A 23,953-nucleotide genomic window follows, 5' to 3' on the forward strand; every position below is an offset into this window, starting at 1 on the left:
TGTACACAGTCATATTGAAAAAAGGAGAGAAAATTGCGCTCTTTAGTTAATCCTGGGAAAGAAAACTTTTTTGTTATTGATTATATATCCAGTGCATTTGGGCAAATCCTGTTCTGAGTAATACTCGTGTAAATCTGTTAGCTTTATCAGGGATAATACTGTCACATTAATTTTTCTATAGTTTCAGTGCCTCTCTGCTGTGTCCTCCCCTTCACCATCCAACGTGCTCATTACAGTCTTTTACGTGAAACTGAAGAAAGGGGCAAGAGTGATTTCATACATCAGCATTGCCTTAAAGTTTTTGTTAATCTGAATTCCGTGTTGCCATGCAGAATGCCTGCAGACCCGCTCCTAGCACAAAGTCCTCTCCCTCCAGCCTTGCCGATTCCCCGGCGGATGCCCCAGCCTCCAGAAGCAGCAGCAGTGCAGCAGAGCCCAAAACAGGGCAGTATGGGCAGGGCAGCAGCACCTTTTTTTTTTTTTTTTTAAGCTAGACATTTCCCTGCCATTTTGCTTTTCTCTGTGAAGTTGGGGCCCTAGGCAACATATTCCCCCTGGACAATTTCCCAACCACTCTTAGGAATCGGCGAGGCCAAGATATTTGCTAATATGATTAACCAAACGCATTCCTTGCATCCCCAGTTCAATCCTGCCTTAAATGATTCTCATTACTTTCTTAAATACAAAGTGCCTGCCGTGAGCTGATAGCTTATAGCTGAACAGTTAATAAATGCGATATATCCCCAAAGCATTGCACCAGATGCCCAGCAGCTCTAAATCAGTAGGGCTGCCCCAGATCTGGTAGCAGGGGCTCTGGTCCACATCACCTTGGAAAACTTAAACCTCTGAGGTTCCAGAAGCAGAGTTAAAGTTGGGACTTTGTATTTAACCAGCCACCTTATTGTGGTTTAGGTATTACAGCACTGGAAATAAGACCACCCACTACCTCACACATGCTGTGTGTGCTGCTGCCCTGCACGTGGCATTTAGAGAAATAATGAAATTATACCTGTGGGATAGTGCTACTCACTGCCTGTTTAACAAGACAAAATTACACACCCAGTTGTGGAAAAAAGTGTGAATTGAATATACTATGAATTGCTTAATTGTTCAGAAAAACATATGAGATTTTGTCACGGCTTTGGCCATTGTCAGAATCAAGCTTATGGCACTTCTCAAAAAATTGAGTGCTTTCTTTTCTCCCCCCTTGGTGCAGTTGGTACTTGTGAGAAACATTGCTGGATGTTTCTGTACATTTTTGCTAACTGGAGGTTGATCTGGAGCGCAGTGGGGTTTTGCCCATCACATCAGTGGCTGTTGTGTCCCGAGCAGCCCCCTTCAGTTTGCAATTTCTGAGGATGCTGTTGTAGTCCCAAATCAGATTTTCCCTTCAGTTCCAAAACCCCTTAACTTCTGTCTTTGCTCCCTTCCTTACCTTCACCCAACCACATAATTGCTTTATATTACTTTAACACACCAATCTGTGAAACTGCTCCATTTTCTCAGTTATTGGCCTATTTTCCTTGATATTTTGCGATAGAAATCCTTAGAGATTGTGCCTTTTGCACAATAGCAGATTTATGTTTAAGGAGACTGGCAGTCCTTGGAGAATGGGAAGTCTCATGTCTTTATCCTCAGCTGATGATACTGAAGAGAGGATTTCCAGTACCAGTAGGCTTGGATGTAGGCATGTAAAAATGATGCCAAAAGCCTATTTGATCTAAATATATGTATTCACAAGTTGGGGGGGGGGGGGCAGGGGGAAAATGCTGATTCTGATATTGAGCACTGCAGTCTGCTTTGTGTTCTAACCTAAGTGTAGCAAGCTGGCTTAAATCATCAAATATTTTTGAACTCTGCACGGAGGCGGATGTTGTCTTACAGAGTGAAGGGAAAGCTGACATGTACTGGCATGCTCAGAGCAGACTATAGCATTGAATAAGGATCACATCGTATTTAAATCACAACAGGACAAACCACCCAACCTTGCCTACCCTTGGGAGTGGGGAACACCCCTGGCACTTCCTTTTGGGGTGGGAAAGCTCCCTTCCAGATAGGTCCCAGGTACTGATAAGGAACTTGGAAGCTTTAGTTAAACTGAGTTAATCAGGTTTGTTTTCATTTTTATGGTACATGTTGATGTGTTTGCAGTGACACCCTCTACTATTTTTTCTTTCCGTGCTGTTTAAAAAGAAAGACCAAGAAAACAATGTCCTGTTTGCAGTGAACAGGAGCTTTAGGGTACAGCATGGAAAATTAGTTAGAATTTCTGTCTTGAGGAAAAACATACAAATTTTGTGCTGTGATTTTTGAATGATCAGGTTCTGTTTTTATTAAAGCAAAATATATATACTGTACAAGAATAAGTGTTATATTCAGAAACACTTCCCTGGCTCTATGAGCTCTTGTTCACCTTACAAAAAAACCTGTTCCTGCTGCAATAAAAATACATACATTTAATTCTTAAGCATCGAGTTTGTGCATTTTACTCTTAATTCACAAAGAAAGTTTGGCTTAACAGAAGCCTGCGGTTCCTTTCAAGGCAGCTGCATGAATTTACATAGAAAATACCAACTGGCACGAGGGATAAACTCCTTAAGCCTGGAAAGGAGTCTGCTCAGGATCCTTATACGGGGATACCTCATTCAGAGATATTAACAGTGTGAGCACTGTGCATTTTCCTGTGCTGTCTTTTTAGTTTTCTTGGACCAGTTTTAACTCTGCTTTTGGGAAGTTAAAGATGCAGCAAACGTGTCTGAAACTTCTTTGAGGGGAATAATGCTCTATCCAGGTTTGAAACTGCAGGCAGGCATGCCTGCTAGTTACCTGGTGGATAATTAATCCATTTGTTTGAAAATAGTATTTCTACGTGAACATCCACAGGAAGGGTTAAGGGAAACTCAGTAGTGTTTCAGGTTTGATGGCTTCCATGCTGGTGCTGGTGTGGGCTGGGGAGCCCTTTGCAGAAGTCTCTGTTTCTGCTGGTGTTGACACAGCTCGTGCAGGTCAGGATCAGGGCTGGCCGGGACCCAGCTGCTATTTCAAGGGTAGGGTGAGGGAAAGGCATGTTCTGGACTCAACCCTCTTCCCCCCGTGCTCTCCAGCTGTGTTTGGATAGGGTGATGGCAAGGCTGCAGGTGGGCGTGAAGAGGGTACTTTGTGCCACCGGCAAGTGGTGTGGTGTCCCCAGGTGGTGGGTGGGATCCGAGGTGGCCGAGCAGCCCTTGCCCAGCTCCCTGTGCTGACGGTTACGCATTTTCCAAAGAGCTGATGGCAAACCTTCAGCTGCTGGCAAGCTTGTGTGCTGCCTTCACCACTAGCTTTGGTCTGACCACAGGCATGAAGAAAATGGAGGTCGGGGATGAGCCAACGGCTGGAGAAACCTTGGGTAATCCTTCTGTAACCATGGGCAGGAGCGTGCTGCCCATGATCTGTGAATTCATCTGCTTTGAAAACATCCTGAGTGTGACTGTACGTATATTAACACAGAGATGTGCTTTCCAAGCCAAAGAGTTAGTGTGACCTTTGATGGGCTCAACTGAATGAGTACAGAGATTACGAAGAAGCAAACCCTTTGCTAAACTGAATACCTCAACTGAATAATCCTTCAGTGGGCATGCAGGCCTTGGACAGCTAGCAGCAAGGGAGCCTGTACCAAAAATTTCAGGCTAACTTACTTTGGGTTAACTGGTATGACAAAATGATGAATGCTGAGGTTTTGTGATGCAGCAATTGCACGAATGTTGAAATGTTAATTGTGTGGCCTCAGCTGCCTTGGGCTGGACATGCCGTCCCTCGTATCTGGCTGCCCCAGCAGCTGCCAACCAAGGGACGGGAGCTTGGCAAAGGCAGCGTGGCTGCCAGGGAGGAGCTGAGGTATGTGCTCAAGGCTGTGTTTCCCCCTGGTAGAAATGGTTTCTAGCTTTCTTTCCTGTTCTTAGCATGCTAACATACCCCAGGGTGATCTGTCGTTGTTCTCCTACTCATTTGTGGGCATGACACTCTGCCTTCGTGTGTGCAATGTGAATGTGGAGGAGCAGGGTTACGTAGCCCTGTGTGTTTTGACCCAAGCACCTTGACTTTGCAGATGAACACGTGGGGCCATGCAGTGGCGCTGGGAGCGAGAGCTTACCTTCCCCATCTCTGCAGTGGGAATAGTGTTTTGAACAGAGGTCAGGGCCAACTGTGTAAGAGGCACTTGCAATTTAGTAAGTCAGCTACATGGGATAGTGTTACATGCACTTTTCTGTAGGCTCCTGACTATTCCCAGTTTTGAAAATCAAGTCCTGTGTAATTTGGCCAAAGAGATGGAGTGGTGGAAGCAGACCTTGGGCCTTCTGATTTCTCTGCACTTACTTCATCCACAAGATTGTGTTTCCCACCAATTTCACGCATATGAATGCATGGGTTTGAACACACAAAATGTAGACATAAATTTAGATGCTGTCTTGAGGCACCTTTGGTCCTTTCTTTTGTTGTTTCCCACATTTGGGGTCTTAGGGGAGGTATGATGAGATCTGATTAGCAGTAAGTCTGTTAATTATAACTCCTAAATTAGAGCATCAGTGTAGAAGCATCACTTTCTGATTTGGATTAAAAAATGCTTAATCTCAACAAAGCACAGTTAGTGCAATGATAGCAGAGTGCACTGAAATACATTAGATCAAAGCAATGCATTTCATGTGTGATGCCAAAATGGCTAATGAATTACTTTAGCCTAAGATTTATTACCCACAACTTGCTTATGCTCTTGCAACTTACTACCCAAAGCTATGAATTTGTGTAAACTCACCTGCTATTTTATCTTTCTGTTCCACCAAGAGGCTGCCTGTATGAGGTATCTAACCTTAAATTTAGTCTAGCCTGGTGTTGGTCCTTCCTTAAATTCTGAACTTGGTAGAAGTTCATTCTCAGGGGTGGAACTGGATGTGGGGGCTTCGATCCAGGGAGCTTGTAGTTCCCTGGCTGTGTCCAGTGCTGCCATTCCCACAGGTACTTGCAGAGGAGGGTAAAAGATAATGTCTTGCTCTCCTCCCTTCTCCCCCTGCTCTGTCCTCCTTCAGCCGCTCTCCCTCTCGGCTCTCTGTGTGAAGGACCTCTCCCAAAATACCTCTGGTTCATTTTTGCCTGTTGGAAGGTGTCCATGTGTCCCCAGGATAATGGGAAGATGCTGAGGAGTATTGCACAGAGCTTCCTGAACAGCTTCTGACTCTCTCTGCTTTTGACAAGAGGTTTTGGGAGGCTGCAGGCCCACGATACGCACTAAGCTGCAGACAGGATGGTTTTTGCTGCTTTTGTTGCTCCTGTGCCAAGGTTAGATTGTGCATGAACAAATCCAGGCTTCTGGAAGATGTTTAGGCTGTAGATTTAAGGGCAGGAGATGTTGAGGGAATCCACCTGGTTTGTCATAAAGCCGTGAGAAGTAGGAGGGCCATCTGAGAACTGAGTTATCAGGACTTCCTCTTGTGTCCAAATTTCTTTACAGCAGGACTCCATTTGGCAGCTGGTCACAAGTGGTGTTCCCCAGGGCTCTGTGTTGGGGCCAGTTCTGTTTTAATGTCTTTATCAATGATCTGGATGAGGGGATCGAGTGTGCCCTCAGTAAGTTTGCAGATGACACCAAGTTGTGTGGGAGTGTTGATCTGCTTGAGGGGAAGAAGGCTCTGCAGAGGGACCTAGACAGGCTGGATCAATGGGCCGAGGTCAATTGTATGAGGTTCAACAAGGGTCAGTGCTGGGTCCTGCACTTGGGCCACAACAACCCCCTGCAACACTACAGGCTTGGGGAAGAGTGGCTGGAAAGCTGCCTGGTGGAAAAGGACCTGGGGGTGTTGGTCGACAGCCGCCTGAATATGAGCCGGCAGTGTGCCCAGGTGGCCAAGAAAGCCAATGGCATCCTGGCTTGTATCAGAAATAGTGTGGCCAGCAGGACTAGGGAAGTGATCGTGCCCCTGTACTCGGCACTGGTGAGGCCGCACCTCAAATACTGTGTCCAGTGTTGGGCCCCTCACCAGAAGAGAGACATTGAGGGGCTGGAGCGTGTCCAGAGAAGGGCAACGGAGCTGGTGAAGGGTCTGGAGCACAAGGGTGATGGGGAGCGGCTGAGGGAACTGGGGTTGTGTAGCCTGGAGAAAAGGAGGCTGAGGGGAGACCTCATCGCTCTCTACAACTACCTGAAAGGAGGCTGTAGAGAGGTGGGGGTCGGTCTCTTCTCCCAGGTAGCAAGTGATAGGATGAGAGGAAATGGCTTCAAGTTGTGCCAGGGGAGGTTTAGACTGGATATTAGGAAAAATTTCTTTGCCGAAAGGTTGTCAGGCACTGGAAGAGGCTGCCCAGGGAAGTGGTGGAGTCCCCATCCCTGGAGGTATTTAAAAGCTGTGTAGATGTGGTGTTTAGGGACGTGGTTTAGTGGTGGACTAGGCAGTGCTAGGTAGGTTAACAGCTGGACTTGATGATCTTAAAGGTCTTTCCCAACCTAAATGATTCTGTGATTCTGACTGGCTAGCCAGTGTTATGGCTTTGTACATAATACAGGTTTCCACAGTTGTCTTCGGTGGCAAATTGTCTAAAAATAGGGCAAGACAAAGCACTTCTGTTTACTGGGGTGGAAGTCTGACACAAGTAGGTGAAATGGCCTGGCTGTATACAAAGGTACAGGAACAACTATTTTTGCCTTCAGGACTTGTTGGGCAGAAAATAACTTGGTCCTACCAAAGCTAGAACATCTGGTGCATAAAAGTGTGTCGTGTTTTGTAATGAATTGGAAATGGCATTACTGCAATATATATAATAACGTGGAGATAGTGCAGTATGGTGTGAGGAACTTGTGTAGAATATATAAAATGTCATGGTTTTCACATACATTGTGGAAAAGAGAAAATAACTTCAAGTGTAAAGGATATGGAAATTCAGTGAATAAACATCAGTGCATTCGAGGATTTTTCATGCAACAAGCTAGATTTATCTTTCACAGAAAAGAAATCTATAAACATCAATGACTGCAGTTACATGAGGAAGTCTGGGTGTGCAAGAAAACCTACTTTTCAATAGATCTTTGTTTCCTTAAATTTAAACAATTGAACATTAGAAGATCTAAGATCTGATTCATTTCTCATTTGTATCGGTTTCATTCAGGACACCTCCTGAGATATGAAAAAAGCTGTGCTGTTTAACACCTGAGTAAGCGAAAACCAGGTTCATTTTCCTGTTTGAGATCAACAATGTTTCAACAGCATGTTTCTTAACAGGCAAAATGAACTAGAACTATTGAAACACTCGGTTCACTTTGGGCAATAATTCACCAGGGCTGTGCAACTTGTAAACACATTGAGAAATTGCCCTTCCAGATCTAACGGGGGATGGGTTGGAAGTACGAAGGAAATCCAACATTTCTTGAAAAGCTAGGATTTCTTTCTTTCTTTCTTTTCAAGCAAAAAAGTTCTCATGAAATGCAGGTGCGGCTCTAACTTACATCTAGGCAATGAATGACTCAACGAAGAACATTATCTCCTAGTTCAGAAGCAGATGTGATGCTCGTACCTATCCCATTGCATGGGAGAAGACTTGGAAACCTGGAAGTGCAAGACCACCTTCATGGAATATCACATATTCCCGTATTTTTGTTAGCGCATGTGTTCACAAACTACATCCACATGGTATAATACCCCAGAGACATATAGCATAACATGATGCAGTTTACTTCTAAGTCAGGCCTCTGTTGTATGGCCTAAAAGCTTTGTAAGAATTCAGCAGCAATATCAAGAAAAACCAATATAAGTGGTCCATTAATGAATGGGTCCTTGAGTGTCAGGAAGCAGACGTTGTTGGAAACTTGGGTAATATTACTGTTGGGTTTTATTAATTAAATATAGCTATTAATATGACCTTGGATTTAAACACAATGACCTCTTTTGTGAGTATGATTAGCAGATGTTTACCATAATTCTTCACTCTGTGAAAAATGCTTGTTGCACCCAATAAAAACAACCATATTTACTTTGCTAAATCAAATATTTGGAACTTGGGTCTTACTTTATATATCATGGCTCCAGTGTCTTAGACTTTCCAAGTTTAAGGTTGAGAGCCCTTGGAGTAACATATGTGGTAGATCTCAGAGTACAATGACCTATTGTATTAGGGAGCACTTCCACCCCCCTCTTTAGCATTGTATCTTCTACAGTGAAACCAGTGTGCTCTACCAGCCTCTGGATTTTATTTTTACAGCAGTGTGGAGAGAACATTTTTGAATCCACAAGGTTTTCTATATTTTATCCGTTACTTGTGGGCAACTTCCTTTCCAGAAGAACTGCAGCAATGGAAGCAGGAAACACAATTCCAGTTCTTAAAATAAAGCTGGAAGTTATTTTCCTTTTCAATAGCATCTCACCTAATTTTAGACTTTTAAAAGTCTGTTTCCCGATAATTTTCCTTTTTTCCTACCAAATCCAGAATCTAGAAGTGATAAATCTCATTAACAATCCAGATCATCCCCCCCAAATTGCCACCTGCTACCCTCAAACTGCAGCAGGTATTTTCTGTATGAGTGGTGTTTCGTAGCTGCTGGGGTCAGTTTTAGTAGTGGGTCTGCTGCCTGCTTGTCTGCAGTGCCGAAAGGAAATAGCAAGGGAACAAAACTATGCTTTTCTTGGGAAACCACTCCCTTTGGAATGGAGAGATATGGCTTGCCACTTTTATTTTGTTCCCCCTCCAAAGTAAGCAACAACATTGCAAGGATCAGGGCCAGAGAGAAAAGAGTATTATTTAAAAGGCGTCATCTATCTAGCCAGTGCGTTTCAGGAAAAGGAGTCTCCTGCTTCATAATTTAAGGAGCATAATAAAAAGAGCGATCTGTTTAAGAAAGGGGCTGATGGACCGCAGAAAGTGACAGCAGCAGCACAGGGAAATAGTACTCCATTTATCTGAGCAAGCTAGCACATTGATAATGCTCCTCTCTGCAGTAGGTGCTATCAAATCAGAGACAATTTGTATCCCTGGTGTGGCAGGTTACGTACATGGTAACAAGTCTCCCCGACGTTATTGCAGATCATCGTTAAGTAGCTACTGCTGTTTGTTTGCTGTTACCTGGTAGACGATGTTTGCGAGTCATGTCGTATCATTTATATATCTTGCCCAGTTTAGGGACCTGCTGCTTCTGAAAAGACACTCAGCCTGGGATCTCTTCTCTTTTTTTCTTTTACATGGGGGGAAAAAAGTAAGGAAAAAAATTACTGATTGCAGCTTCCCTCTTGCTTTAATGCAAGCTAAATGAAGGTTGCGTAGCATATGTTTAACAGGCTGTGATGAGTAGCACCAGTGGGCATACGCAAAAGAAAGGGACAGAAGTAATAAGGAAGAAGGATGGGCTGCTCTTCTCGATCCTCAGATCTGATGTTGGCAGGGGTGTGGGTGTGTAAGGATCCAGATAAGGATTAACGGCTCTAGGTGGGATATCCTGCTCTCTGAAGATCTTTAATCAGTTGGACTGGCATCCTATACGCATGTTTCTTACTTGATTATCTTTCTCGGCGTGTTTTGGTTTCCTTTTCCTTTGTTCAGTAATATTTGTAATTACTGTCTGTTTAATAAAATTTGAGATCCTTTTCAGCTTGCAACCTGAAGGCTCTTTTTTATTTTCATGAGTTTTTAAAGTTCTATTTGTTTTTTTTTTTTCTATCCCAATTTTTTTTCTTTCAATAGTGTATTTCAGCCCTTTACTGAAAATATGGGGTCAGATTGTCACTTTACAAGTCTTTGGAAGCCAATTTGGAAGCAAAATCTCCATTGAAGCCAGTGTATCTCTTGATTTGTAGTTGACAGTATGCCCCATTTTATCTATCCTAAATAGCTGCAGGTTAGGTCACTCAGGAGGGAAGGCTGTAATTTTGTATGAAAGCAGTTTGGTGAAACTATGATATCAGCACAACTATTATAAAATGTGAAGTGCTTTGTCTTCTCCCTTATAAAATGTGTATTATTATCAGTATTATTACAACAGTCCTTGCAGTAAACTTGTCTTTTGATAAGCAGAAACTTGTCTTCGCTAGGAACAAATACAGTGAAGTGTAACTTCTCTTTCAAAGGAGAATAAATAACACGAGTGAAGTTTACTAGAACACAATAAAGCTGTTTCCAGGAAAGCTGTTGTAGAGGCAGGTAGGACATGCTGAAGATTTATACTCGGGGTGAACATGTGCAAGTACCATAATGATGCTGTAGAGAACATTGGAGTAAAATATTTGATCAACAGATATGTCTAAAGAAGACACATAGTTTGGTTTTCTTACTAGCTTTCAGATTACAGTAAGACAGTTAAATTAAAAGTTCCTTTAAACCTATGCATGAATAAATAGGTTTAATAAATAAATCATCGTGGCTGGGAGGAGGTCAGATCTCGCATGGTTGCCTCTTTCCTAGACAGAGCAAATTCTGACTGCCCACCAATCCACCAGATTGTTCAGTTTGTGGATTCAGGGACAAGCACCAGGAGAAGGGAGAAGCTGAGAAATGAAAGGTTGGTCTCAACAATGTCGTACAACTCACTGTGCAGCTGCTACCACGAGAAGGGTTTTAAAACCAAAGCATGCCTTATCCTGGCTAGGTGTGCAATTGTTTTGAACTAATTCAATCAAGATTCAGGAGATTATAGTGAAATAAAGAAAAAAAAAAAAAAAAAAAAAAAAGAAAAAAGATCAATAAAAAGGGTGGAGTAGCTGCTGTGATTAAGAAAAAAGATTACTGTTGATTTATTGATTCAGTCTTCAGCTTGCCATCTCAATCAGAGTTTGGGTTTTTTTTGTTAATGTTATTAATATTTATACTTTAGTACCATGTTGCCAATTAGAGGAGAATGTAATTAAGTCTCCAGGCCTGAAAATATTAGGCCCCATGTAGCGCAAAGCCTTTGCATCACACGTTACTGGAAAGAGAAACCTAAGTCTGAAAATCTGGTGCAGAGCACAGAAAAAGACCTGTTCTCTTTTCAATGTAAGAAGCAGTTTTTGTGGTTGCCCTTCCTGGGAACGTCAGAGAAAGATGGTTGCAGAAGTCTGTTGCTAAGCTTTTGAGTTTTGAGGGAAGTCGCCCTGGCCAAGCCCATCTTCTCCTGCATCTAGTGAGAAATGTTCCTCAAGCTCACGTTGAAGCTCTCCTTTTTGCTGTAGAAAACTTGGTTTTGGGGCTTTTTCATCTTCAGGCAGTGTTTTGTGGTGGTGGTGTCTGTTTGCTGGGTCTGGGCTCTAAGTTAGCATGACACCTTGGTGTAGGGTCTTACTCTGCAACGAGCAGCACGAATTATAGGAGCTCTCAAGGTCTTCCCTTCATAGTGAGCTGGGAACGGGATAGTTGAAGACTTATTTTTTTTTTCTGTGTAGAGGGAAACATGAGAACTCATTGTTGTGAAGCGGCAGAACTGAGTCACCGAGGGTTTAGTCAAAGAAGAAAGACATCTCATCAGTGCAAACCAGAATAAAAAACGTGCTTTCTTCATTACTCACTATACCACAACGAGAATCAAAATCACTCAAAAATTGTTGTAACAGCTATATGTTGCTTAGATAAAATAGTCTGGAAAGGATAGATCTTGTGGGAATCGCTTCTGATTTATGCAATGCAATATGCGAAGCCAACTTGCTGTGATTTTTTCCCAGTTATGTGCAATTATGTTAGATTTAATCAAAGAACTTTGAATTACTTACACCATTCCATAGCGCTTGCATGGTACCTCTGGGTGTCACTGAATGAGTTGTGGCCATTTAAGTGTACTGCTCGTGCAAACAACACAGTGGGAAAATTAATTTAAAAATTCCTTGTGTATCTGTATGCTTAATTTTTAGACCTGCACTATGTTCTGAGTTGTTTTGCTGTATTTTAAGCATAAATCCTATTTTTTAAGACAAACGGTAAGCAATTCTATTTTGCTTTTACAGTGTAAAAAGATTTACTGTATGGTTTACTGGGAGTGGGGGGCTGAGTTTAACCTATCGTGTCAAACCCAGTCCTTCAGCTTCCTTTCTTGCTTCCACATGGGTAGCCAATGTGGTCGAGATTTGGTCTTGAAATCAGTGTGGTATAACACATCACAGCACATATTAGCCTGCTTCAAAAAATGTGCTGTACTGCCCTGCCTGCCAACCTGTGGGACAGAGCCATGTCACTTTTATGGTAAGACCATAAAAGACCATCACTTTTATGGTCTGCACGTGATGGAGCCACCAAACCTTGGCTGGTTGGGATCATGGGGACAACTCAATGTGCACGTTGGCTGCCAGCTCTTGAGAGCAGCTGAAGCTTTGAGGCCAGGCGTGAGCATACGTGAATAGTTTGGTAACCATGTCTTCGTGACCCCCACCTCACCGGCCGCTGCAATGGCCTTTTTTTGCCCGTGGAGCTGCACCAAGTGTGTTTTCTCTGTTCAGTCACTCACAAGCTGCACTTTAGTATTATTAGAGGGAGGGATTTATTAGTTTCTCCTATTTAAGAAGGTTTAATTGGTTCCTGTAATATTTCACATTTTAAACATAGGAAAAGCACAAAATGGCTCCTGAGGAAAACAGAGCCAGCTCAAAGGGAGAAACCCTTTTCCGTACCGTGAGAAGCCTTTTTAAAAGCAAAAAAAGAGGAAAGAAAAGTCTTGTCAGTTCTCAGTGCCTACTTGAACCTTTTTTTTTTTTTTTTTTTTTTGCATATAACTACCACCTCACAGCTGTTGGAGCTGTGTATGAATTTTCTTGGTGTGAACCCATGGGTAGGGCAACAAATATAACATTAAAAGATCTTGGCCAGTTCTTTCTGCAAAACGCAAAACCATGTTGCCTGTGTTGGTTTGTGCTGGGGCCAGTACTGGCAAGCCCTCCGCTCTTGTGTTGGTGCAATGGCCAAAGCCTCTTAGCAGGCTGAACACTGGCGGCTTAGGAAGCTTCACAGCCCCTGAGTAGTCAAATAATAGAAATACCTTTTGTATTATTTTTCAGAAAGATCCTAACTTTGCACAACATCAACATGTTTGGACTTCAAATATAGTTAATCTTGCACTGGTTGTGGAAGAAATGTACTCTCTTTAGTAAATCTGTGTCTTAGAAAAGACAATAATTGATATTTAACCATACAAAACAAATAGCTATATAAAAATGAGCTTCGGTGTCGTCGCCCCTGCTCCCCCAAGCAATAGAACCTATAAAATTCATTATTTTTGTTAATCTTTGCCTGCTCTTTTGCAGCTGCTGGAAAAGTGACTTTGCATTCTCAGAGCTTGGTGCACAAATAAAGGAGTCAATAAAAGGGTTTGACGCAAGCATTGCGAGGTACGCGCAACATGTGAGTGGAAAAAGCAGTCAAATCAGCAAACAAAGCGATGTGCCTTCTTGAGTATCCTGGGCAAACCTAGGAGGGATGGAAAGCAGTAATGATTTTTTTTCTTTTTTAGTGTGAATGTTTTTAAAACATTGCTGACTGTTAGTGTCAACAAAGAAGTACAGAGGAAGAAAAGCAGAAATAAATGCGTGACTGGAAAGGTGCATCAGAATACAGTAATTATAAGCTTTATTTTTGTTGCCTTTGATGCCAGTGTAAGTACATGAAAACTAATGCACTGCAGAGGACAGGTTTGTGGTTGAAATACACTTGATAGATTTTGACAAATTAAACAGTTGTAAAGATGTTTGGAAGTTTTCCAGATCTTTACTGTTATTTATGTCACTGAACTAAAAAATCAGTGGTTAATTTGCAGTTCTTATAATTTTTATGATACTTATGTTGTTGTAAATTTAGCAGCGTGCGGCATCAACTCAGCGGGATACATTTTATGTTGTCAGCTACCTTTTGACATCATAATAGATTTCAGTTGCCAAAGCTTCGGGGAGAGAGGCAGAATAAAATGCAAGAGTGCACTATGCGAGTGCTTGGATCAAACCCAGGTAGGAGAAGAGCCGGTCTGCAAGACGGCTGCTGAAGCCAGGCTTGGTCCTTTGGGGACGGCAGGGATGCTCTGGAGTCCTCGTGCACCTGGCAATAAATGTGTTTTAAGTGGTAAGGATGGATAAGATGCTGATAGGATTGGGCCCCATGGTATCGTTGGGCCTTTGAAGTCTGGGCGGCTGCTTATGGCTGATAACGGCGGCAATGCTGAGCTCCTCGGGTCCTGTCCCACCACGTGGACCTTCTCCTGACCCTGCATCCCAACGGTGCCTGGCACGGGCTGTCGCTAAAGGGCAGCAGGTTGAGGTTTGGTCTTCCAGCAGTTGTCAAGCTCATGTCTGTCTCAGTGTGTAACCCAGTTTTGGGGGGGGTATCCACCCCCAAATTCTTTCTGCTAGCGACTTTCTCCAGACGTGGTAGTCCACAGTATGTTTCCTGGGTAGATACAAGATAGAGAGAGGCCAAATAAATCCTCAGCGTGCCACAGTCAGACGTGGGAGCAGCTTTTGTCCTGCAGGATAGCATTCATCAAAAAGAGAAGGCCCAAATAGGAGTTTTATAGAGTTCCTATGATACCTGAATTCATACATTTTGCAAGCTTTTTTTATAGAGACTTTTTGCAATATTTTTCTTTTTATAGAGATTCTCTATTCTCTCTATTTATGGAGACTTTTCTTCTATTGTTTCCTATCCTGGAAGAGGGAGAGACATCTCAAGTTTAGGTGGCTTAAAGAAGAGATGTAGTTGTTTCCCTCTTGGGACGCTTATTTTAGTGGGTTAAAAATGATGTTTTTAATTTGAGGAGTGAGACCTGCCTTGGGAACATGTGACACATGTGACAATGGACTTTTTATAAAGCGTAGCTGTGCCCTTCCCATCTTCTGCTTCTTTCAGTATTTGCCCTTTGCCTCCTAAGCCTGAAAATGGAAGAACTTATTAACAGTTGTTTCCTCAGTGTTTGTAGCATTAGCCACGTTTCTAAAGGGTGTTTCACGTGCTCTTTCCACTCTAACGGGATTGTCCATTGAGTTCAGCTCTGGCACGTTGGGGATCCATTTGCACAGATAGCTGATTAAGCTGAACCTTCCTCATCCCTAGGTAATCCCAAAATATGCAAATTGTCAGCGTGAGATTGGTTTTCTAACATTTTGGGGTTTATAATTAAGTGCTTTGTAGTTGTCCTCCCCCTCTACCTCCCTCCTCATCAGAGTCTTTAGCCGTGCTGACTCCAGCTCTCCACTTCCCTTTTTCTTTCTTGATAATCTTTTTTTTTTTTTTTCTTTTTCTTTTCCTCTTCCTTTTCCCTGGAGGTAGTTTTATGTCTGACTCTTTTTCTCTGGGTACCGCTTCAAAGCTGCATGACTTGGAGTGGATTTTGGGCACAGAGAAAACTCGTGAAAAGAGCATCGCGCTTCTGCTTGGTTTTTGCTGGCTCTTGCTCACCAAGATCACAGCGGCCAGTGCTGGAGTGAGCATGGACATAGCTGTGGGGAAAAGGCATGCCTCTGCTCTTGACTTATTTTTACCAACCTCATCTTTTGGTAAAGGAGAGATTGGAGATGGGACAACTAAGGGGGCTCCATTTGCAAATAAGATGATTAGGTGTTGGTGTGAGCACCACGGAGCTGAGCAGGAGCACGGTGTTTGCTCGGGCAGCCGGGGCCCCACGCAGACGCCTGCACCGTGTTCCTTCGGTGCTCTTCAGGTGGAAGATGCTGCTCTTGTGTGTTGGAAGAATGCGATCAAATTCCCATTTTGCTTTGCAGCAGCAGACTACTACGCTAGTCTGTGTTCGCTGGCTAGACTTATTCTGGCTAATGTTTGCCAGATTCTTCTATTACATATTAAAATAAGATCTTATGAGTGGGTTTTATTTTTGTGCGTGTTTCAAGAAACTAGGCCAGCCCTAACAAGCACATTTTTGTGTTTTTGTTTTTGCATTTTGTCATTTTACATATTGAAAAATGGAATTAAAAAAAAGCCTGCTAACATCAAAAAGAAATAAAGCTTTGCATTATTCTGCATAAGTGTTAAAATCTGACTGATAGTTTGTATATACAGACTTTGGGTTTTTTTATGGTGTTTCCTTTCCCCACCCAGAGATCTCAGATGCTATGATAAAAATTAATGCCCTTTTAGTAAATGCTTTTCTTCTCTGAACTTGGCCTAAAGAGGGTCACGCAGTGCTTTTGTTACTAATAAATGTGGTAAGATTTAGGTACAAATAATAGGCAGACATTAATTTGTTGGGGTAGGGACTTCTAAAACAAAATGCAGAACACTTCTCCCTCCTTAAATCCAGCTATTTCAATATCATAAAGTTTTTATTTTAACCATCAGGAGAGTAGCCCTGTTTGAAGAATTCAGCTTTAAAAAATGTCTTTGTAAATTGAGATTTTAGGACTACCTATTTGGAGGACGTTCCATATGATAAATGACCCTTATAAGACCAAAAAAAAAAGTAATTTTGCACGTCTGCTTCCTAGGATGTGTGATAATAATAAATGAACGTTTTATATATCATTATATATATATATCATGGCAGAACAAAAATCAGAAGATATATTATTCATTATTCCTGTTACTTTATATTTAAAAGGCAAAGGTTTTTGCTTCTTTGCCAAAACAACGGCTACAGAATATATTTGTAATAATCCCCGCAAATATGAAGGGTGGAGAGATCTTCCAGGTCATTAGCACAGGAGAAAACAGAGATGCCTTTAATTGTATTCATTTGAACATTAATACATTAATGCTCAGATTTAAGTACTGTTACTATTAAAAATTAAACGGGAGGGGCAGTGTGCAGATCATATGCTTTAGTGTAAGTTGTCAGGTGCAGTGTTTGCATATTTAGCCTGCCATTCCAACACTAAAATGGATGTCTGAGACTAGATTTGGCTTTCCGAGGGACGCGTTTTTTACACCCCCCCCCCCCCCCCCCCCCGGTTTAATTTCTGGCAGTAGCATCTCTTTTCACGGATGCATTTGCGCCACTGGAGCAAAAGTTGCACTGATTAAAATCAGAGGAGGCTAAGGAGTAACTTGTTTGCTGTCCTGAAGTCCTCTTGTTCTTCTCCCCGTCCTCCCCCCTGCCATGTCCGCAGCTATTTTGCAATATGCAACCCCCTCCGAGCACCGCCTGCGGAACTGGAGTAGCTCTGGCGTGTAGATTTCCCAGTGGGAGAACTTGTGTGGATGGTAATTTTAATGAGACCTGATTTAAGCAGTAGAATAGATCCATAAAACTAATACAAGCAGACTTTCAAGAGCTCTACTGTTTGTCAGGGGTGAATTTTAGAGGTGCATCCATTGGCTTGGTAAAGAATATTATAATCTCAAAAACTTAACCTGTATTAATTCAGATTGTTTCTATGCAAAGTACTACTGAGAACTTCTCGAATCCAGGGCAGGCCAAATATAGACTTATTTATTTTTGAGGCTCAACTTTCGTCCAAAAATCATGCTGGAACCACAGGACCTGAAAGCTGTGCTCTATATGAATGAATGCAAAGTCTGTATGAGTGCACACAGCTGTGCCTCTAAGCTGCGACAAACCCTTAGCTTTGCTTTTTTTCACCTTCATTTAAGGCCACCGCTTAGTCCATATGTATTTCAACCGCTCCTGCGTTGTCACACCTAGTTACGTATGGCAGTAACATGGTTTTCTTCTGTCCTGTGGATACAGGCATTATACCCATCCCAGAACCTGAATCCCACTTCAAGTAATACACTTGGTCTGTGGCTTTTATTTTTCATCCTGGTGCTCAGGAGCGTCTCTTTCTGCTGTTGGAAATTGTGTAGTTCTGCTTGGCCTTATTAAATTGTTTTCCTTCCCTCACTCTCCTCCCCAGCCCCTTCCCTCTGTCCTGTTTGTTTCTCCCCCCCCCCCCAGCTTTTTTCACCACAGCTATCTCAAATGGCAGTGAGAAAGAGCACAGGTGGAGGAAACTCAGGGCAGGAGCTCAAGGCGGGAATGAGAAGGGCTGGAGCACGTCGACAGAGGTTGGGGAGACCCAGAAAGGAGCAGAGAAGAAGGGGGAAAGAGGGTGGAAGAGCATTGCAGTGGGGGGGAAAGGAGAAAAATCTTGATGGGAGGGATGGAGGCAGAGGGCAAGGAGACGGAGGCCAGGGATTCAGTGTGCAGGCTTGATCGGAAGGATGCTCTGCACTGCGGGAGGGGGACCCCAGCTGTCCCACCCGCTTCTGGGGCTCGGGCAGCCCACCGACTGCAGAAACGCAGGCAGAAAGGAGGTGGCTTCTCCCAGAGCCAGCGGTAGCAGTGACATGCATTTAAACGGGGAAAAAGTTTATTTGCTTTTTCTCGCAGGATATGCTAAGTGATTTTGCAGTTTGAGTGGAGTGGCATTATTGCACTTAGCTCTGCATTTATTAAATAAATTTGTTCTCCAACTCAAGTGTTAAGTGTGTATTATGAAACCTCAGAGCCAATCTTAGTGGTCGCAGTGTGCAAATATTTTTAAAATTATGTAATTAAACAGGGCTTGGGCTGCAATGTCCACTGAAGTGATTTATTAATTGAACGGTTTGATTAAATTTAGTGTTATTTTAGTTTATACAGAAAGGGTCAGTATCTGTTTCACAGATAGGGACATCTTGTGGGGCTGTCAGTGATGGTTCAGAGGTCCTTAGGAGGAATCTTTAGCACCCAATTAAATATTAACCAAGAAGATGTGACTCGTTCCTTCTCTGTCCCTGAAACTGTGTTTTGACATCTAAGGCTGGTGATAAAAATTTGCTTGGCAGAATCACTTGCAATGCACTCTCTTTATCACTAGATTATTTCTAAATTAATCACACTAAAAATCTCTCCATTGTAATTGTGCTGGGGCTTAGTGCTGTATGATGTGTGTAAATAAAAAATGCCCTTTAAATTTCATGTTAACTGTATCTAGCCGCTGTTTCAGCCAAACTATCTGTTTCGGTAGAATGTCATTTTAAAGGTATTGTGGTTACTGAGCGGCAGCTGTGATTGAAAAGTATGTAAACTAATCTTTAGTTGCTCGTGTCATTTTTATATTCTTATGTCAGAACATAAGAAGGCTGCTTTAAATTTGTCTTTCACTGTGTATTAATTTTCAAGTCTAATTTTTCTTGGGTTAAAGCATATACTGCATTCTCTACTACACATTACCATTCAGTGCCAAAGTAAATGGCTACTTGTGAAAAAGTACAAACTTAGTTCCTGCTTGATTACTGTAAAATACATACTTATTTTCGTAGGGAGAGTTTTTATTACCAGTGCATAAAGTACAATTATCCTGCATGATATCGGTGACTTAGAAGACGAAGTAATCAAGCACCATATATTTATTACTGTGAAGAGCAGTAAGTTTTAGGGCTGTGCATTGCTTTCCCAAAAACAAGAAGGAAGGTGCAAGGTGTTTTGTTTTTTGTGGGTTGTTTTTTCTTTTTCTTCTAGGCTTGCATGATGCGTTGTTCCTGCTCTTTTAAATGCAGACCATTTAAAATTAAATCCTCAGTTAATATGTCTGCATAAGAACTTCTTTGTCTCTTGATGCCCAACCATTGAAAATTAAATGTGGTTGCGGATAAGTATTTATTCATACCATACCTCACACCTGATCTTGTGTCAGTATGACATCATCTTTGCCACAAAGATTTCTAGTGGTTTAAAAATGTTCCGTTGTGAAATAAGTGGGAGAGGTAGAAAAGGGGCAAGGAAGGCAACAAAAATAAACTACTAGTGGGATTTGATGTTTTGCCAATTAAAAAAAAAATAAATAAAAAAATCACATTCTGAGGTCCACATGCTGCCTTTGATGTACACAGGACTTCCATTTGTGCCGGTGGCTGTTCAGCCTGCGGAGGGAAGGCTGTATATGACTTAATTTGTATGTTGTGGGAAGTACATTTTCCTAGCATGTGGTCTAGCTTACTTGAAGAATCTGAAATGCGTTATAAATGTAAATGCTGTGTTTAAGTAAAACTTCATTATGTTTTGGTGGTTTCCAAAAATGCACAGGATTTGACCTTAAAGTGTTATTTCAAGGTGTTATGATGTATGAGCTAGACTTTGTAGTCTTCTAAATTAAATCTTTGAACATGTTATTATTGTATTTTGGCATCGGCAAGATGTAGTTCTCAGCTATTTTCTGTCACAGCCTTCATTTTTCTAACAAGAGTAACAAGACGGGGCCAGATTCTTCTGTAAGAGGCGTGCACGGGATGGGGATTACCCTGCATTAACCATGGTGTAACCGGGGACAGGTCTGCCATTCTCATCCAAGCCCAAGGTCACAACTCCTTGTCCGTGGCTCGCCATCGCGATGGAGCCAGTGCTCCTGCAGAAATGCGGGCACAGCCACCACTGCTCCCCTTGACCGTTGCGGAGCCCCACGTAGGATGTGGTGAAGGGTTTAGCGTTTGGATCCAAATCTGGTTCATATATAAAAGGGGTTGTGTTTCTATTTGGAAAATATGAGCCCCTTTTACGTAGCCCAGGTGTGGATTAGCTCTCTAAACCATTCGCCCATTCCTGTGTTTGTGGGAGACTGTTCTCAGTTCTTACAAAGAGACTGTACAAGTCAAGCCGTAGAAACTAGAAGCAATCCAAAAATGGATTAAAAAAAAAAAAAAAAAATTAAAGTGTTTGTGATCTCAGATTGATGGTCTGGATGTAGGAGCAGACATAACCACTATATGCACACTTATTTCGAAAGAAAATAGTTGCAAAACATTTCCACCTATGCCATGAGTGCTCAGGGCTTATGTCTCCTTTCCTATGTAACAACCATAGGAAACCATAGTTTGTGCTACAGGAGGGCAAGAAGCACTGCCAGCCATGGGGCACCATCCACGCCACGGCGTGCATCCCCCTGGGCGGCTCCCAGGCACGGGGAGGGTGCAGCCAGCCAGACACGACCACGGGGAGAGGCAGGGTTTGGGCCAGGGTATGTTGTTGCAGAAAAGTCGATTAAGAATAAGAGCTCTGAGTCAGCGCCTGGGGCCGTGGCCGTCGGTCGCCGAAGTGCCGTAGAGAGACCGTCTTTGAAGTGTTGTTTTTGGTACCGGTTTCATGTCGCACACTCGTGGTATGAATCACAATGGTTACGCGGGTGATTTTCCCTCAGGAACGAAGCCAACCCCAAACAATCATGGGGCCGCCCTTTTGGTCACTTCACATGGCTGTCTGGCTGTCTGTCCATCCTGGGGTGGGAAGGGAGAGCGGCTGCGCAGCCAATGTGCATTGGAGGCTCATCCTCCATCCCTGTCCAGGAGCTCCCCGTTCTCCTTCTCCTTCATGAGCAGGCTGGCTCCTGGATGGGGGATAGCCTGAAATAATTGGTGCAAATATTCAAAATCCTAGATGGAAAAGACACGTATGATATCCCGCTTCCCAAACATAATTCCTTCTGTGCATCCCAAATAGGGTGATGCTTAGAAACGCATCCAACCTTGAGTTCAAAATGGATTGCTTACCTGTGTTTCTTGAACAGCTAATTTTGCTGGCACATTATTATTCACCCTCTGCTATTTTCACAGTGTGACACAAAACTAGAGAGAAGAAGAGATTGAAATTTTGACCGGTACGTTATCCTGATACCTGAGACGCTGTGTCGATATGAGAGTATCTTTACCACAAGGACTTTCTTGGTGGTTTTAGAGATCCCAATGTGAGTAAGTAGAAAAAGCAGAACTAATAGCTCAAGAAGCAAAAATATTTTTTTCTTAAAGAAATTGATTAATGTGCAAATATGTACTGTATGCATATTAAATATCATTTCAAAATGTGATGGGCAGGAAGCATAAGTGATGCCATTTGGTTTTGTGGCATCAGTGTGGGTTGATTAAGGGGGTGGGGATAAATTTTGGGGATTATTGATATAGCATGAGTAGAGCCAGATGGTTGTATTACACATCTTTTGTGTTCTTGTTTGCTTCTTAAAGCAGTTGCAGAATTTTGCCCTGGGCAAAATTTACTCTTTGCTCGTATGTTCCCCTGTGAATTTACTTTTGACAAAGTACTTCACAAAGAGGGGAAACGCCATGCTTTGTGCCCGCAAACTCATCTCTTCCCCTCGCATTTATGAAGCCAACAGCCCTCTACTTATGAAGTATTTTGTAACTGGTGAAATAAATTAGCAGTAGGTGCAAGTTCAGTGCATGTGTGTTGTGTATTGCTACCCCTCGGTATGTGATATTGATTTACAGAGTGTGTTGTTTCTTAAATTTTCCTTGCAGTGTTTTGGAGAAGAAACCGTGGAAATGGCAACCAGTTCGTTTTAATGCGCTACTTATGTAGTATTCTTCCATTAAAGAAATGTTGTCTTAAAGATTAATGAGCTAATTTTTCCACTACTTTTTTTTTTTTAAGTTTTGAGATTGTGGTATACCTGATTCATGTGATCAAAAACACATACTTTGTGGTATTCAGGTTGAGTGGGAGAAGGTTGTGCTAGGTAGGTGGTTCTTCACTGGGTGTTTGTGACATTTGTTGGAACTGCTTATCACCGGAACCACCAAAATTTACATGTATTTGTTATTTCCCTTTGAAAGCAAATTTTTATTTCCCATAAAAAGATGAGTTTTTGTAAAGGCTTTGTAAGAAAGAATTGGTCTTATTTGTGCCTCACACCAGTTTTCATGGGTGCAACTCCATTGACTCAGTCGAGGTTACTCCTAATTTACATTGCTGTAGGCCCCTGGATGACAAGGTTCCTCTACATCTAGCAATTATAGGGGAAACAGTTGTGCTTGTAAATATGTTTTGTCCTCTGCCTTTGTCCCCGTGTGAAACGGTGTGCTTGCAGAAGGCAAGGGGGCTCGCCTCGCTTGTGGCGGCAGGACTTTTATTGGGGACTAATTCATGCAGCTGCTGACTCGGTGGCCCCACGCCTGCATCCCCTCTCCAGGCAAAGCCGACCCCCATGTTTTGCCCGGGCTTTGAGTAGCAGCTTCGTGCCCTTTTTTTAGAACTGGTACTTGATGTGAAAATGGGGAACAGGCAGCTCTGACCCTATTGAAATCTCTGACTAGTTTAGTTGCAAGTGTGAGGCCGACGCAACTTACTCCTCATAACGATGCTATTGTGCTCATCCGATCTGATCAGTTCTTGAAATGTTTTAGTAAGTCTATCTTACAACATTATAAGAAGATAATCAGCTGCCTTAGAAGGTCCCCATCTGGAGTATAGAGTTCTTTTACTGAAAGATGTTTTGCCTTTCCGAGATAGCTCTCGCATTTCATCATCTGTTGTGCAGAGATGAAGTGCATATGAAAAGTCAGTGACTCTGAATCCATCTGTTGTTATTATTTTCCACTGATAATTGGCTTGAACAATGAAATGTCTGTGTCTGTAGCCTTTGAAACTGTACACCCTGTTTATTTTCTGGAGGTCTCGCTCCGCTCTCACCCCCCTCCCCCTTTCTTTTTTGTTTTGGGTGGGGTTTTTTTGTTTCATTTTTCTCTCAAGCTCATAACTAGTGGAGCTTGCATGAAGATGACATCTTTGACTCCATGCATCAGTATGTGTCACTCAGCATCTAAAGCTTGCCTGCCAATTTTTGTCAGGGTCCTATATCTGTTCTGTGCGAGTATAGAGTAGGCTTACAGCAGGAAGGCTGGCAGATCCAGAGTTCATAGATATCTTACCTGAAATGTAGTATTTATTTCACTTTCTCTATTAAAATATTAATTTAGAGTCCAGTATCTAATACCTACGGAATTAGATACTACCTGTAATTGTATAATATATTCAGTTGCATCCAGTTTTGCACGATGCACGGTATTAATATTGGATTCCACTAACAGCAGTTCCATTAGCTTGCTCAACTAGTATGAGATATATATGAGCAGGGAGGCATAACTACCAGCCAGAACTGCCAAAACAGTCATTAGAAGCTCCATTGGGATGGACAAAGGCTTTTACACAGTGATATACTGATTAAATTTTGTTCTATGGTTTATTTGCATCAAGGTTAGATCGCTATCGTCTATGTGAACCGTATTATCTGACACCTTATTTTGGAAGGTCATTTCAGTGCAAAAATAGTGAATG

At 42.4% G+C, this 23,953-nt stretch overlaps 1 protein-coding gene across 9 annotated transcripts in view; it reads left to right on the top strand.

Moving 5' to 3' along the window:
• FOXP1 (forkhead box P1) overlaps positions 1–23,953 on the top strand; it is a 391,241-nt gene that overhangs the window by 131,541 nt on the left and 235,747 nt on the right. The window contains exon 3 of one of the 9 annotated variants that reach the window (XM_072876061.1): positions 21,439–21,569. The exons of the other annotated variants lie outside the window; for them this stretch is intronic. The gene's annotated coding sequence lies outside the window, so the exon portion shown is untranslated. The remainder of the gene's footprint in view (positions 1–21,438; positions 21,570–23,953) is intronic. 9 annotated transcript variants of the gene reach the window in all.

This window comes from Ciconia boyciana, chromosome 11, assembly GCF_034638445.1.
Source record: "Ciconia boyciana chromosome 11, ASM3463844v1, whole genome shotgun sequence".
NCBI classification, from domain to species: Eukaryota; Metazoa; Chordata; class Aves; order Ciconiiformes; family Ciconiidae; genus Ciconia; species Ciconia boyciana.